General features: G+C 30.7%; 1 pseudogene across 1 annotated transcript; it reads left to right on the top strand.

Moving 5' to 3' along the window:
• The first annotated feature begins 2,533 nt into the window (after positions 1-2,533).
• Positions 2,534-4,576, top strand: LOC111316633 (transcription factor bHLH118-like; annotated as a pseudogene). The gene is made up of 3 exons (XR_016345385.1): positions 2,534-3,234; positions 3,489-3,816; positions 3,910-4,576. The product of XR_016345385.1 is annotated as a transcription factor bHLH118-like (transcript).
• Positions 4,577-17,278: the final 12,702 nt, after the last annotated feature.

Here is a 17,278-nt window from a genome sequence, read left to right as displayed (position 1 = left end):
TTTGAACTGATAATAAGATAGATCAATTTTGACTAACATGTTAGGAGAAGACTTTGCTATCACTTTTAGATATATAAGCTAAACCATTAAATTTTATAACTTTCGTTTGGAGGGATAGAGAGCAGTTCTCTCTCTTTTAATTACGTAGGTCTCCAATTGGACCCTGGAGATAAGCTATGGAAAGGTCGTGATACGGTATCAATTCTATGGCCATAAATTTAGTGGGATTAATTTCTCATCCACATCTAAATCAATTTTATTTCTATTAAAATGTATTAGTTACCTTATGAATATCTGGGCTAAATCCAACAATTTTGTCATTGGTTAGCTCTGTTGTTTTTCAATACGCGAGGATTGTTAGTTTCCAGATGTTCTGCGGCCTTGGTAGAGGTGAAACTCAACTCTTTCCATCCATCCCTCAACTTGGGTTTAGCAGATTCCACTGCACATCCAACATGACATTAAAAGGGATCCTAACTAAAGTTTTAAAGCCCTTCATTGGAGACCAAAGGTTCGTTAACGTTTTAGGATACATATATTTTTATTCGACGGACCATTAACATTTTAAGATCTCCTATATTTCACTGGAGAAATATTACTTGCTTGTTTGTCTGACAAATTTTCATTTTATTTGTCAAGTCAACATCCATTTCCACCATAAATAGGATGACTAGGAGAAACCGTTCAATCAATTAAAATCAATTACTATCTAATTTACATTTTTTCATTGCTTTGGTTTATTTTTGTTCTTTTCTCAACTTCCTCTCTTTTCCCTAAAAATCAGCATATTTACCATTCTAATAATTGGAGAATACTGAGGAAATAACACCAAAGAAAAAGAGGAATGCAAAGATGATGTCAAATTAGCAAACTAAAACCCAAAACATCTAATTTAAAATGTTTTGCTGATTTCCTCCTTTTTTACCGTCTAAGTTGTTAACAAATAAATTATCAAAGATTCATTATTATGATGTATATTTATAATCCTATCAAAATTAGAATCAATGTATCATAAATTTCAATATCTATAATATCTGTTCTTGTATTTAAATTATGATATTTTATATAAGAAACACATGATTAGAAATAAGTTGGTTCAATTTTGTTTTTGATGATGACATTATAAAGCAATCTGTTTTCTTAATAATAATAATAATAATAATAATAATAATAATAATATCAGCAAAGAACCTTAGGTTACATTGAATTCTAGGGTGGTGGTCGCCGCTATTTCTAATATTCTCTTATGTATGTACCAATAAATATGTTTTCTTAATTAAAAGAAGGGTAACAAATGGCATAATCAAGGATTAACAACTTGTTGTCCAGCTCAATGTGTTGGTTATAGAATTAATAAAGAAACTGGGAAATATCTAGGGGCTTACTTCATATATTCCAGAGATCTTCCCCTCGATACTGTTGGTGGGTGTAGGCTACTTTCCCTTCTTTTTCTCACCATTTAGTTGGTGTATGTACCGCATCATTAGTTGATTAAAATATATTTTTTAGACATCCACTAGTTGAGAGCGTAAGATTTTCTTGCTTAATTTCTAAACCCTCTAAAATTCTACTCTTTCATGCTTAATTTTTGTCAAAGATTAGCATGATAATACTTGTTTAGAATGCCGGGAAGAAGCATGCATGTTTGCCCATGTTGGAAAACAAAGTGTTCATAAGGAGATCGATGTTTTAATGGTTAAAATTCCAACTTTCATTTTAAAGGTTTTCCTCTATCAAAATTTAAGAATGAGAATTCAGAGAGAACAGCATCTCTTATTGTGTATACACACTCGTATGTGAAAGAAAAAAATATCAACATATGTTTTCGTGACACTTTTTTGGTATAAAAAATTACATCATCAATCCATATAACCAAAAAAATTTTCACTCCAACAATTTAATAGGTGGATTTCTAATTCTAGTTACAATATGTAATGAAACTTTAGATATATTCCAAAAAGTTTAAGGATTAGATTTGTTCAAATTATTATATATGAACTGAAATTTGATTTTGGTACGAGTTCAAAGACTGATTCCAGAATTTGATCTAATATGCACCTTATGTGGTACAATGTTATCTCTATTTTGGTCTTTAACTTTATTATCTTTCAAATAGAAAACTGATATCAAATAGAAAAAGTTGTGTATACTCATTTAATATGCACAATTCACACATTAACCTGAGACGACATATTTGAAAATTTTACTATAGCTCATAAAATTTTAATACTTTTCAATTACATTTTAAAAATAAATATAAATATATGAGTGTATCATTGAGTGTAATTTTTTAGTCCAGGTAATAATATTATATTTGAATTTGAATTTTTTTCTCTCCCCTCGACTATATACTCCAATAATATCGAGATAAATTTTTTTATTGAATTCAAAAATTTTGAATAATTCTTTCCTTGTTAACATAGAAAATTAACAAAATTCATATAATATAAAACTAAATGGTGTAATACAACATTTACTGGAAAAAGAATACAGTCTAAAATTGATTTGCACTTTAGAAATTATATAAAGTTTACTAGCTAGCTAGGAAGTACTTAATTGAATTACATCTTTCTCACACACTCCATTCAACTTCTAAATATATTTTTTAGCATTGGTGATAAAATCAGACGGTAAAGATTGGTCTCTCCCTTGTGTGAATGCAGATAAGTGGGGTTACTTTTGTACAAAGCTACAGTACCTAAACACATGAACCAACAATGGTCGCTGGGGTCATTTCCCCATATCAACTTTTGTTTATTTAAAGAAAATATTGCTGAAAGAATCTTTGGCCGCATCGAAGATTTTATCACTTACATACCCTAACGAACGTAAAATCTCCTTCTTTAAGGACCCTTTAACTACCTTTTTTTTTTTTTTTTTTGGTTTTTGTTCTAGAGACAAAAGCTAGAATTTGTGAATAATGTTTGCAGAATGTTTCCTTTACAAAAAAGCGATGACCTGGTGTGCCAGATATTCTCCAATTCTGACCAGCACAAAATCCCATAAGTTCTGATTACGGGTCATGCTTCACTGGTACCCATTCCTATAATTGCCAACAGCATGGGGAAAAGCCGAAGGCAAAAAGTCTGTCATACGGAGAGTGGTACTGAAGGCTATGCTTGTGATGAATACAAGAAACAGAAGTTGCATAGGGAGATTGAACGCCAAAGGAGGCAAGATATGTCCTCCCTCTATGTTTCACTTCGATCTCTTCTCCCTGATGAATATATCAAGGTAAAAGCTCCCCACAATCATGTCAAATTTCATGGGGTTGTGCCATATTTGTCAAAAAAATTGTTACTTATACACCCTGTTAACCTCAATTTGTAGAGATCTGCTTTCTTTCGCAGCGTGTGAAGGGAAAGGGAAGAGCTAGCTTAAGATTTTTTACATAGATTCTTATGCCTTGGGGTTGTATATATTATTCATCCCGGAACAAGAAAAGACAATTATGGCTTAGATCAGTATGGTTTTTGATTGGGTTTCAGGGAAACCGGTCAATTTCGGATCACATGAACGAGGCAGTGAATTATATAAAATACCAAGAGAGGAAGGTCAAAGACCTTGATGTTAAGAGAGATGAACTGGAGAGTGTCCAATATGGCTGCTCTTGGCTCAGGAAGCGAAACTTCAAATTGCTGCTTCATAATCCGACCATGCTTGATACGTATCCAGATTATGTTTCGTGGTGGCTTTGAAGAGCAAGACTTGCCCCTATCAAAAGTATTAGCAGTGCTTCTTGATTAAGGCCTCCCTGTTGTTAGTTGTGTTTCCACCAAATCAGAAGAATATCTCCTTCATACCATCCAAACCGAGGTAATTTTAATTTTTTCTAATAATCTTAGGGTTTTCTTTCTATTTTAAAGCGGTTAAAAGGGATCTGTTCACTTATCTAATTTCACTTCTCAGGTCAATGATCCAACAAGCGTCAATCTATCCGGGCTGCAACAGAAATTATCTAAAGCTAGTGAAGTAACAAATTAAGTAACTTTGTATTTATGCTTGATAGGGATCGATCATCACTTCCACTGTCATTGACTTCATCTGACTTCTAATTTTGATCAATCTGTATATAATGTGTGATATCCACTTATTGCGTTTGAATTTTAAGAAACTTCGATGGAACGAGAAAATGTTAAACATCCATTTTACATTTTCTTTTTTGGAAAATATGTATTAAAGCAATGCTCATCCTCATGATCAACTTTTCTCCAAATTAATCCCTCTTTGCAGCATTGCTTTGCTTCCTCTTACAGTCCAAATGAAACTGCCATAGTTGGGTGTAGACACATTTGTTACTTGGTTGGTAAAGTTAATCTATCTGTATCATTACTTCAATCCGTAAGTTAACTTATATAGGTCATAATATTATTGATTTTCACTTTCCAAAACTTTCAGCTTGGGAGCTGTGGGTAATCTTCTAAGAATTCTTGAATAAGGAGATATGAACTTCACTGATGAGTGAGTGTACCTCGTGGGCATAGACTGTTCTTTTTTCCCGTGTCGCTTAAGTATTCATCTAATCATGAAATGCCATCTAGCTAGATACAATGTGACATGTTTGCATAATCATCAAATGTTCAAGGAATTTTCCATTCTTGTTAATAATAAAAGGATATGGATATGATATTGAATCAATACTAATTCACCATAAAAAAATTCTAATTTATAACCAGAATTGAATAATTAATTACATATCATAAATGTACATGGGATAGCAATAAAGGGGATATGTCTCTCAACAATCTTCTAACTAATCATAATTAACCTAATACATCGACGTTTTCATAAAAGTTGATATAATTGAGAAATAGCGTTTGGTGAGTACTGTTTGCAAATGTTTTTACATGTATCCTATAAACTTAGTAATTTAATTTTTCCACAATTGAGAATGCATAGTTAACTAGAAATATATGAAATATCTTTCATGAGTTAACTTGCATGATTGGGTAAAGCTAGCAATATGTATGGACCATGTCATACTAACTAACACTATAAGGGAATATGAAATTAGTGGTGTTTTTTTTTTTTTTTTTTTTTTTTTTTTTTTCATGTTTAGCGGCATTTATAAATGTCATTATACAATTTGTAGTGTTTGTAAAAAACATCGCTAAAAGTGCTTGTTATACCGCGTCAGAGAAAATAGTGGCATTTTAGGAAAAATACCATTAACTTAACAACGTTTGTATACAAACGTCGCTAAATTTAATGACATTCTTCTCATAAAAATGTCGTTAAATTTTTTAATTTGATAGTGTTTGTATCCAAAAACACCGCTAATTTGACGGTGTTTGTATTCGAAAACGCCGTTAATCAGTAGCATTTGAGTCAAAAAATGTCATTAAATTTTAGACACAACCGTTGCTAAATTCATTTTTAGCGGCATTTGTATTAGGAAATACAACTAATTTAGTGGTCTTTTTTGACTCAAACGTTGCTAAATGAGGGAATTTGCTTTTTTTTTTTAAAAAAAAATTTACTGCTATAATTAAGTAAAAAAACAAATAAATAATTTAAAAATCATAAAAATGAATTTAAATTCATAAATTGAATATTATAAATATTTAAATATCTAAATAAATAATTTATTCTAGTATACATGTAACACTGAGTTTAATACATTAACATTCAAATTGTTTCAGTACATTAACTAAAAATTAAAAATGCATAAAATTGGTGACCACTTAGATTTAGAGCACTGCCATTTAATGAAGCATTTTTTCCACCACAATCACTAGCTTACTCAAGAACCTACTGAAAAAAGTAAAATAAGTTTTTACACTTAATAATAAGTTATTTCTAATATTAAAAATATAAATAGTTACTAAATATAATACTTGAGTTGGCGGACCACCTAGATTGTTCCCTGAAAATTGTTGTTGCACAAAATTCATAAAAGTGTTGAATTGATCATGTAACTGCTTATGCTCCTCATCCATTTTAGCATGCTCCTTAGCTCTTTTTGCTTCCATTTGCTACACACGTTGTTGCATAGTTGGCAACGCCTATCTTAATATTGAGATTTCTTACAAAGATTGATTTGTTGAAAATATAAATTGCTAGGAGCTATTTTCATAGTAGCTAAACGTGTTGGACTAAATTCAAGGCCTCGACTCGTCCATGTCTTTCTTTTCTGGTAACTTATGTGAAAATCTGATCTTTCAATTCTTGCATGTTAATAGAACAATCGGATGTTACTTCAATCTCAATGGTTATTTTCTTTTTCGCTTTCTTTTGTAAATTAATCAAATAAAGCTATCAAGTTTAATAATAATTCATAATATATCTGAAATAGTAAATATTTACCTTCTATATAAAACAAATCCAAAAAATTATCACAATTTTTTATGTTTTGATATTCAAGTAAGATTCATCTTTTTTTCGTGTAGGTTAATCAAAAAATTTTCACACGTCTAATTTTTTCACCTAATTTAATCTCCTACATAAAAAACACTATTTTTGTTAAATACGCATCAACCATAACTTGTTTATGCATATCAAGTGTGGCAATAATGGTTGGACACATTTAATATCATATAATAGGAGTTATCTAAATTGTTAAAATGGAACAATAATTATAAATTTGCATTTTTAGCTTTTAACGTTACAAAAAGTCCTAAACAGACATAAATCGTAACTTATTGATACATATTAAATCGTGAAAACTAAATTCAATCATTCAGACAAATTTTATATAATGTATTTAAGCTACCTAAACTGTTAAAACATAAATATAACTGTAAAATTACATTTTTGCATTTAGTGGTACAATAAAGTCCTAAAAAGACATAAACGGTACCTTTTTCATGCATATAAATTATAGAACTAAGTTTAATCATTTAGATAAGTTTAATATCATGTATTAAAGCTATCTAAATTGTAAAAACATAAGTATAACTACAAAATTAAATTTTTACCCTTTAACGACGTAACAAGGTCCTAAAAAGACATAAATGGTAACATTTTCACACATATTAGCTATGAAAACTAAGTTTCATCATTTAGACAAGTTTAATATCATGTATTGAAGCTATCTAAAATGTTGAAATAGAATAACAAATATAAATTTGTATTTTGACCTTTTAACGGCACAAAAAAGTGTTAAACAAACATAAATGGTAATTTTTTCACACATATCAATCGTGAAAACCAAGTACAATCATTCAAAAAAATTTAATATCATGTATTTAAGCTATCTAAACTGTTAAAACATAAATATAACTGTAAAATGATATTTTTGCCCATTAATGGCATAACAAAGTCTTAAAAATGCATAAATGGTAATTTTTTCGCATATATCAATCGTGAAAATCAAGTTAAATTATTCGGATAAGTTTAATATTATGTATTGAAACTATCTAAACTATTAAAATAGAATAATAAACGTAAATTTGCATTTTGGCCTTTTAACAGCAAAAAAAAATCTTAAATAGACATAAACGATAATTTTTTCATACATATCAACCGTACAAACTAAGTTCAATCATTCAAACAAGTTTAATATCATTTATTGAAGCTATCTAAATTGTTAAAATGGCATAATAAAAGCAAATTTGCATTTTGACCTTTTATGGGCACAAAAAGTGCTAAACAAATATAAACAATAACTTTTTCACACATTAATCATGGAAACCAAGTTCAATTATACTGATAGATTTAATATCATGTATTTAACTATCTAAACTGTTAAAACATAAATATAATTGTAAAATTAAAATTTTGCCTTTTAACGACATAGCAAAGTCCTAAAGAGATATAAACGATAACTTTTTCATGCATATCAACCGTGAAACCAAGTTTAATCATTCGGGTAAGTTTAATATAATATATTGAAACTATCTAAACTGTTAAAACAAAAAAATTAATTACATATTTACATTTTTACCCTTTAATGATGCAAAAAATACTAAACGAATATAAACAACAACTTTCTTATTTGATGCGTTACTTACCTTTTCTTTTTGCTTTCTTGCAAAGTTTTGTGATCCATTCAAGTGGCTATATTTCTATTGCTTTCTGCTAGCAATCCCAATTTTTTCTCGTTCTTATCATAAAAAATAATCTTGTATATAGCAAAAATACAAATATTACGAACTAAAAACATAAAACACCTTTTTTATTAAAAATAATATTAAAAGATATAAATCAGTACCTATCCTTTCCTTGAGAACCAAAGTCTAACCAACTGCTTATACTGTCACCTAATCACATCACAAGGTAGAGTATCTATTGTGGCCTCTACAGTACTATTTCGATTAAAATATTTTTTTTTCAAATTATACTTATAGTCTTTTCATTGTTTTCTCAATGACTTAAGCATAAATGAAGTAAGTAGTTCAAGTAAAAATCTTGATTGTAACAATACAAAAAGAAAAATTACAATTTATAAACCAACTTTAAAAGAATTAATATTTCTAATATGTAATTAATTATACTAATACCTTAACAAAGTTTAAAGCTTTGGCCTTAACTTTTGTTGAAACTTTATGCCATGTTTCATAATGAATAGGCAATTTAATGCCATTACGTGCAATCATTCCTAAAAATTCAGCTAGCAATTGAGTTTCTTCACTAATTGTTTACCTATAAGAGTTTATAGACACTATAATACGTTTTTTCAGAGGTACTGTCCATAATTCCTTCAAAGTTATCTTGCCTTTGGTCCTTTGTTAACCGTTATTATCAGTTGTAAAAAATAAAAAGTTAATTAGTAAATTACCAATACTTTAATGATTGTAATCAAAATCTAGATATGGGGTTTATGATACCTGCATTCAAATTAAAAGCAAAATCAATTGGAGGGATACTATTTAAACCTGGACCTTTCATATTGCCAGATTAATATTAATTGAAGGATTAGAAATGACTAAGTTAGAACTAGCAATAGACACATTTCCCTCTAAGGGATTCAGTTTATGGCCAACATCAATAGGTGTCGTAGACAGTTTTGAACTAATATCTCTGTTATGTACTCCCCTCAATCTATTCCTCGGCATTGTAACTTAGTTTCATTATAAAAGAAAATTAGTTAAAAATTGAAAAGTTCAAACATTGTATATATAACCAACTATATATAAAGAACATATCTAAAGAACATATATAAACAGCCTTGGTGCTCATTTTACCTTCAAGTAGAATCTCATTATCACTGAAAGAGATATGATACAATACCACAAGGTTTTTTGCCCAGTGATTCACATACTCCATGGACATATTATGGGCCACATAAGCCTAATTCAATACTTTTAGCAAGGCATTACGATGTGGTTTTGAGTTCAAAAAAAATGATAACAAAGAGATTCTGGCTAGCATCTTATTTAATTGCTCCATCATAGAGTATTCATTATGTTTTACTAGTTTCAAAAACTTACAAGCCTTTTTTTTGGCACAGACCTTGGGGTATTTTTCTCTAGAATCTCTTCTAGTTTAGTCTACTTCTTTTTTCTTTTTCTTGTTTTCTTCAAGGTTTTTAGAGTATAACATCTTACACTTCTAATCATGCTTTATATACTTGTTATGTTGGCAAATTCAGATTTTGGCATAACTTTTTCTTACCTCTAGGTCGTCACCTCACAATCATACTTCTTAAGGTACCACATTCTCATTTTTATAGAGGAATGGGTGTGGGACTTTGAGAGCTATTAGTTTGGAAACAAATTTATTCCCAATTGATTTTGACTTCTCATTATAGCAAATGGTGATAGCTTTGGCACCCACTTGTCTATTATGGTCACTTTAATATTTTTCAAGGCCTTTGACTCTTCGTACAACTCTATTTGATAAGAATCCATTAACTTTTATACTTTTTATTGAAACTACTGGCATCTCTTAATAGAATGCTCTAGGGCTTCACTATGATATTTGCATATTTGATTTGGGACACATCTCTTACGATAAATGTATGGGGTTATTGGTTGTATCAATTCAACCTCATATAAGGCATCATATAAGTGCATAAGGCTACTAGTTGTATCAGTTTAACCTCATATAAGGCGTCATATAACTACCTAAGTGGTATGCTAATTTTTTTTACTTTTTTTTATATACCTTTTGGTCTTCATTCAAGGCATTGACTGTGTGATTAGATAATGGATTTTTGCTAACATTGGGTGTTAAATTCTCACTAGTATTGAAACTTATCAGCCTTACTTTAATCAGATATTGCACTTTTACTTCAAAGAAATGTAATTCTCAGTAGAATGACTTGTTACCCGATAATGGTGGTCATAATAGATGATGGCATCATATCATTTAGGATAAGGAAGTTTAGGTTATTTTGCAAGAATGGGGGTAATGGGTTGGTTTTTATAAAGCTTTTGATATAGCTCAGTGTAGTTTATAGGTATAGGATCAAATATGGGTCTTTCCCTTATTCGTGGTTCTCGGGCACTATTTGTTATGCCAGTTGGATGAATAGGTGATCGTGGTGAGGATGGATAAAAAGGTCATATAGTTGGTTAGTAAATAGAAGTGGAAGTATGGTTCATAGTGTGGTGATATGTAGGATAGGTTGGCTAAAAGTAGCTTTTGAATTGCTGTTTTTCAAGACTCATAGCTTGAGTTCATTTTTTTTCTTTTTAGATACTTTTTTAGAAGACTCATCTCTTTTAAGTTTGCCATTTTAATGGCATTTTTGATAACCTTTCTTGAAATCATCATATCAGTAAAATTTTTAGTCGCACTTCCTATCATTCTTTCATAGTAAGGTGACTTTAGAGTACTTACAAATAGCAATATAGTCTTTTTTGTTTGTCAAGGGAGGTTGTACCTCAATAGCTATATCTAGTCATTGTTGGGCATATTGCTTGAAGGATTCGAATGTTTTTTTTTTCATTTCTTGCAAGGAAAGGCGATTAGAGACCATCTTAATAATGTAGTAGTACTTATTGATAAATGATCAGGTCAAATTTTTTTATAACTTTATAGAGGTCTTATCTAATTGAACATACCACCTTGCTATGACCTAGTTAAGCTGTCTTAAAAGATGTGTATGAGCAACTTCTCATTTCTAGTATGTGCTACCATCTTGCTACAATACATTGTGATATATGTGATAGGGCACTTAGTACCGTCATACTTATCAAATTTTGGTACTTTGAATTTAGGTGCATTACCATGTCTAGTACTAAACAAAGCATTATTGCATCCATGGATCCATAGAAATCAATTCCTTTTACAGCCCACAATCTTTCTTTGAGCTTGTTCATGACTTGATCAGTTTTAGAATTTTTCAAGGGTGCAACTACTTGTAGCTTTTCTTTCTCTTTTGTCTAATCTAGAGTAGGGAGTTGAATGGGCTCAATTACTTTTTTAGTGAAAATTAGATTAACTTTGGATGTTCTCATGATCGGATGTATAAGTCATTCTTGGGTAGTTGTAATTTGCAATTATAGCCTATTGTGGTTGAAAGCTTGTGGCAGTTTGAGTTTGATGTGGATTAAAACATGGAGGATAAGTTGATTCAATAGCTTCTTGTAAAGTGTCTTCTTTCACTGATTTCCTTTTATTTATCTTTTCTAAGCTTTGAGAATCCTACTTAGTTTTCCTTTAAGTATCTCTTAGGACTTTTTTATCCTTTTAATATGATTTGCATTAGCTTACTCCATCTTCTTAGCTTTAGCCTAACTATTGTATGAATGTGAAGCTATTCTTACACCTTAGTACCATAATTGAAAATTAGTGATAAAGCTACAATAATGAATAAATGTGATGCAATATATGAAAAAAAATTTTAAAAAATATTTACCTTTTTAACAATTTCATCAAAAGTGAATTTTCATTTATTCCACAAGAGTCTGTTTTACATCAAATATAATACTGTCCCTCTATAAAAATGCCCAACTAGCTCATATTGGTCTTTAGCCTTCTCAATGAAATTTAGCAGTCTTTATCCATGCTCCTTTGCTGGTATGACTGAAGCTCTCAACACCGACCTCTTTCGCCATTTCACCTATCTTGATCACTACTTTGCTTATCTGAGCTGTGAAATGCTCTATATATCTTTATTTTCCTAACCCATCTCTTTTGTTGCACCATACCTGATAGGATAATTTTTTATGCTTTTCTATGAGGGTTCTGACATGGTCTCTTTGTTCATCCAACTTTAGCTTTAGGATTAAAATGTAATTTGAAAAGATTTCATTTTCTTGCTAAACTTTAACATAATCATCTTTTATTTATGAACATTCTCTTTTTAACTTTTTATTCTCTTAAGTTAGATCTATGTTGTTTATTTCTTTGGCCTACACCTGTATGCGCAATCTTTATGCTTTTGTCATGCTCTCTCAATTCCTTAAAGGCATCATCCCATTTTCGGACCACCTTTTGAGCTTTGTTGCATTCCTTAGAAATCTTGTAGACTTAGACTTCTAATTTTTTTGCTTTGTTTTGCCACTATTCTTTTTCTTCCTAAAGCTTTAGAATTTCTTATTTCAATTTTTCTTTCTCTATTTCATGTTTTTTCCTTGCATATTTTGATTCTAGAGGCACATTGTCTGACTCATGGTCTATTAACTGGCAATGGTCTTTAGGCATAGGTGCCACCTCTTAGCCCTTTTTGGTTCTCTAAACTAGATATCCTTGAGTGGCTTTATTAATAAATGGTCCATGGCTTACTCTCTTAGGCTTCTTCTGGGCCTTGATCATACTATCAATCTTCTAAAAAGTTTTAGGCTCTTCATATGAGCAGTCAAACTGGCTGAGCTTATAAGTCATAGGAGTAAACTATTAGGTGCCATGCTGTCTCCTTACCATTAATGGTACATAACTCGTTGACCTCTATAATCCTAAAAGTGGAACCCCTATCTCATCTCTACATTGATATAACATAGTTTTTTGATTTATCTATGGAACTAACCATTTTACCTAACTGATTGTGAGCTTTTGTAACAGATATTTCCATTTTTTTTGAGTCTTTGCTTCTGGCTAAATGCTCTGATAGAACTCTCTAATTAGGATTTGACTATGAAAGTAAAGCTTAAAGAAAACACTTTTTTTTGCATTCGAAATGGCTTTTCATCCACAAATATAGTAATGGTATACAACTCATGAATTGTGCTTTGTCATTTTGTTTACAAAAGTTCAAAGATCTGATGGTTTCTACCAAGATAGCTGGTGAAAGATTACACCCATTTTCAATCTGCTCTAATAATTGACCACTTCTATCTCAATGTGGCCTAAAACCTTAGGGAAAATGACTAACCCATATATGACCAAAGCAAACACATTCATTGCCTAATCATCATCAGGATTTTTTATAATGAAATCTCGAAGAACCTTCCATGGAATACCTTTATGGTCTTTTTTTTCTCAATATATAAATCTATGATCTTTTTTCTCACTCTTAGAATCTAGACCAACTTTTTACGATTTTTTAATTTGTGCTTCTTCACATATATTCTATCTGGATATAGTAGATGCATACCTACTAAAGTTGAATACTCCTCTATTGTTGGCACCAAATCAACCTTATTAAAGATGAAGTAATGGTAGAAAGGATCCTAAAACTATACCATCACCTTAATAACTGAGTTGTCTACCTTCACTGACAAAAAATATGCAATATGCCCAAACTTCTGACAAAAAGCTTCTTGTCTTGAAGGAGTCATGCTATTCCATATGTCTGATAGGCTTTTCAAATCGTTCTGTTTGAAGAGCAAGCAAACTTCCCTTGGTAATGTAGAGATATAACTAGGTGGTAAATAAACTCATTCTTCTTGCTACTTTTTCTTTGATTCTAGCTCACATTTGTAGCCGAGTCACATTTGAAAAGTATAAATTAGGTGCAAACCTGACATTTTATGGGGTCCCTGAGAGCTTTTATTGAAATGGCTTTTAGGGTAAAAATATTATGCAATCTATATGTTCATGAATATGCACAAAAGGAAATGAAATAAAAAAAGACAAAGAAATTAGTTAGTCACTTCAATAATAAAAAAAAAAACATAGAATAACATCATATAGCAAGTAAGATAATAACATGACCTTGAATTTTGGAATTGACTACAAAGGGTGGAAGAATAAGGCTCTATCTATGGTTGGGCTCTTAAGATTAACTATATATGGTTTAGGTTAATTCTAAAAGGTTCCCAAATTGTTTCTTACATCATCGTCTAACACAGACTAGTAAGATATCCTGATCCTCACCTATCATAGGTTACAAGCAAAAATGGTTCAATTTGAGTGCAAGTGTTTCGCAGGCCCATGTGAAGACATGAAATCTCACGAGAGCATAGGTACTTCACTCCCTCTTAAGGGTAGAGCTTAAGTGAAAAGCTTATGTTATGCATATACAAATGAATGATAGGTATATGTATAATAAATAAATAAATAATTAAATAAGTATAAGCAATGAAAAGAAATAACAAATGAATAAATTAATAAGCAAGTATAAGTAATGAAAAGAAAAAAAATCTTAAATTTATTAAGCAAGGCTTGGATAATAAGAAATTGTTTATTGGCTTAACTATTGACGTCCTCAACAAAGTCAGCAGATTATCATAACACGTAGATCTATGGACTTATTGCTAAACATAGATTAGAGGAGTCATCACCAACATTTTTTGTTTAGGTGTGATTGGCCACCTGATTAAACTTGTCCTAGTTAAAGAGGACTGTAGGGAGGTATAAACTATGCTTCATCAATGGTTTGTCGACAATTGAGATTAGAGCAATTCATTTTGATGACTCATGGGCTTCAAGAATTATAATTCTTATTTAAAGAGCAAGGAGTTTTAGGAAATGTAACAAAAATTATCAAAGAATGGAAGCAAACTTGAAGAGTAGATCGTGAAGCATATATAGACAACGCCACACCTGAATATCTGACATTGATGAGTCAATATATCATAAGCAAAGTTGGTCCCAAAGAAGACATATTATGCCACCAAGAAGATGCCCATTGTGAAAAGATCTATGAAGACATGAAGATTATAAAACACAAATTTGAAGAAGAAAAAAAAATATGAGAGCTTGAAAAAAGAGGCTTCAATATAAGATTAATGAGTGAAAAGATAAGACTGATAAGAGTAAAGCAAAATCCCAAAGGATTGAAAGAGAACAAAAAGAGATTTTTGAAAGCTGACATATATTTGTCACTTTAATGACCATAGAGCTTGAAGAATTCAAAAAGAATGCGAAATAGCTCTGGTCTAATTTATTGTCTAATGAAGAAAAGCTTAGTCAATCTATGGAAGAAAAAAAAGATACACTTGAAATAGCAAATGCATTATCGATGTGAAGCCATTCAAGTTTTGAAAGAGGAATAAGATCAATTTAAACATAGAGCATAGTATTAGAAAGAAGAATGTCAACTAAAGGAATCTCAAGCCACCCTTATAATAGAATAGATAAAAAAAAGTCATTTTCAAAGTAAGAGACATAGCCCAAGAAGCTAAACAAGTAAAGAAAGAAATTCACCCAAGACAGCATAGCCAACGCTTGACCAATTTTCTAGATAATGCTTATAAGCAGTACAAGCATGTAGGGCACTTTTTATGAAAATTGTAATATTATAATAAGAGACATATTTAGTAAGAATAATGTGACATTATGATATAATGGTTCAAGGTTAGACTTAAAATCTTTTACAAATATTGGATATATAACATGCACATCCTTTACATCATGTATTCATGCATCATATGTGTGTTTCATTTTAAAAAATACATCATGACTAAAAAAAAGAAGCCTTAAAATAACAAATCTCAAAGAGTTTCCCTTAACTCGATCAAGTGCAAGGATAGTTAAGCCATCAAAAAACATAAATCAAACAACTCATCATCATTACAACACTCGCTCATAAGTCAGAATCATGGAAAAAGAGCAAGCATCTAGAATAAAAAAAGATGAAAAAAGCTCAATTTGATATGTAGGAGCAAATGATTAGGTCTCAACAAGAGTTTATAGAACAAACGACTAGGTCTCATAAAGAAACTCGAAAAGAAATAGCTACAATGATGGATATGATAAGGAAAATGACCAAAAGAAAAGGGATAGCTAAAGAAATAACCACTTAGAAAGAGCCTCAAGCCCAAAAAAATACCAATGATAAGGAAGATCCATTGTATCCATAGGGTTTACCCCACATATGTTTAAGCCTCTCGTCAAGTGCATCCACAAATGATACAGCTTGAAAGGTAGCCACATGTTCAATTTATTTTACCTCCCTTTATGATTTAACCACGGAGTCAAGGACATATTGGTTTAAATATTGGGGCAAGTCATGTTAAGCCCATTATGGTCCCAAATTTAGATGACCGAAGAGAACATGAGAAACTAAAAAAAAGTATGTCTGAACAATCAAGAATATAAAGGCACAGTAAAAATTAGATCTCTTAGAAAAAAGGCTATTAATTGTTAAAGGCGTAAATGTTTTTGGCACAATTAATGCTAGTAAACTCAGTTTCGTTCTAGATCTGATAATCCCACCAAAGTTTAAAGTATCAAAATTTAAAAGATATAATGGAACCAAATGCCTTAAAACATATATCACAATGTTTTATCGAAAAATGACCAGGTACACAGACAACGATAAGTTACTTATCATTATTTTTAGGATAGTCTTATAAGATCAGCTACCAAATGGTATAATCGATTAGACAGAAGTTGTATTCATTCATGAAAAAATCTAGCCAAAGAATTTATTACTTAATACAGGCATGTCACAAACATAGCTTTAGATAGACTATCCTTGCAAAACATGGAAAAAAAAACTAATAAAAATTTTAAAGAATATGCCTAGAGATGGTGATATGTTATTATCTAAGTTTAACCTCCTCTTACTGAGAAAGAAACAATTATTCTATTTATCAATACCCTTCGAGCCCTGTATTATGATAGGCTCATTGGTCATGCAATGAAAACTTTACAGATATGGTAATTACGGGTGAGATAATAAAAAATACCATTAAAAATAGAAAGATCAATAGAGGTGATGTTTTTGGATAAAAGAAAAGAGGACCACTCAAGAAGAAAGAAGTCGAAGTGTAAGTTACCACTATTGTAAAACCAAAACCAAGACATTTTATCCCTTACCACTCATATCCTATATACCAACCTTTTACCTAACCTTTTCCAACATTTACTAAAACCCATACGATTATTAATCAATGCAAACCCAGACACCTACTTTCCAAGCCAATGTTCATCCCTGAGCACCTTCACCATGACATTTCCCTCAGTCAAACACCATATACTTTAATCAAAGAGAACCTTAAAATAATCGAGAGCAACAATGATTTGATCCAATACCTATGACTTACGTAAAATTGTTCCCTTA

Source organism: Durio zibethinus, chromosome 9 (genome assembly GCF_047325235.1).
Source record: "Durio zibethinus cultivar Kanyao isolate XHJ-2024 chromosome 9, ASM4732523v1, whole genome shotgun sequence".
NCBI classification, from domain to species: domain Eukaryota; kingdom Viridiplantae; phylum Streptophyta; class Magnoliopsida; order Malvales; family Malvaceae; genus Durio; species Durio zibethinus.
The sequence above is the reverse complement of the archived record's forward strand: the minus strand, read 5'-3'. Positions and strand labels throughout refer to the sequence as shown.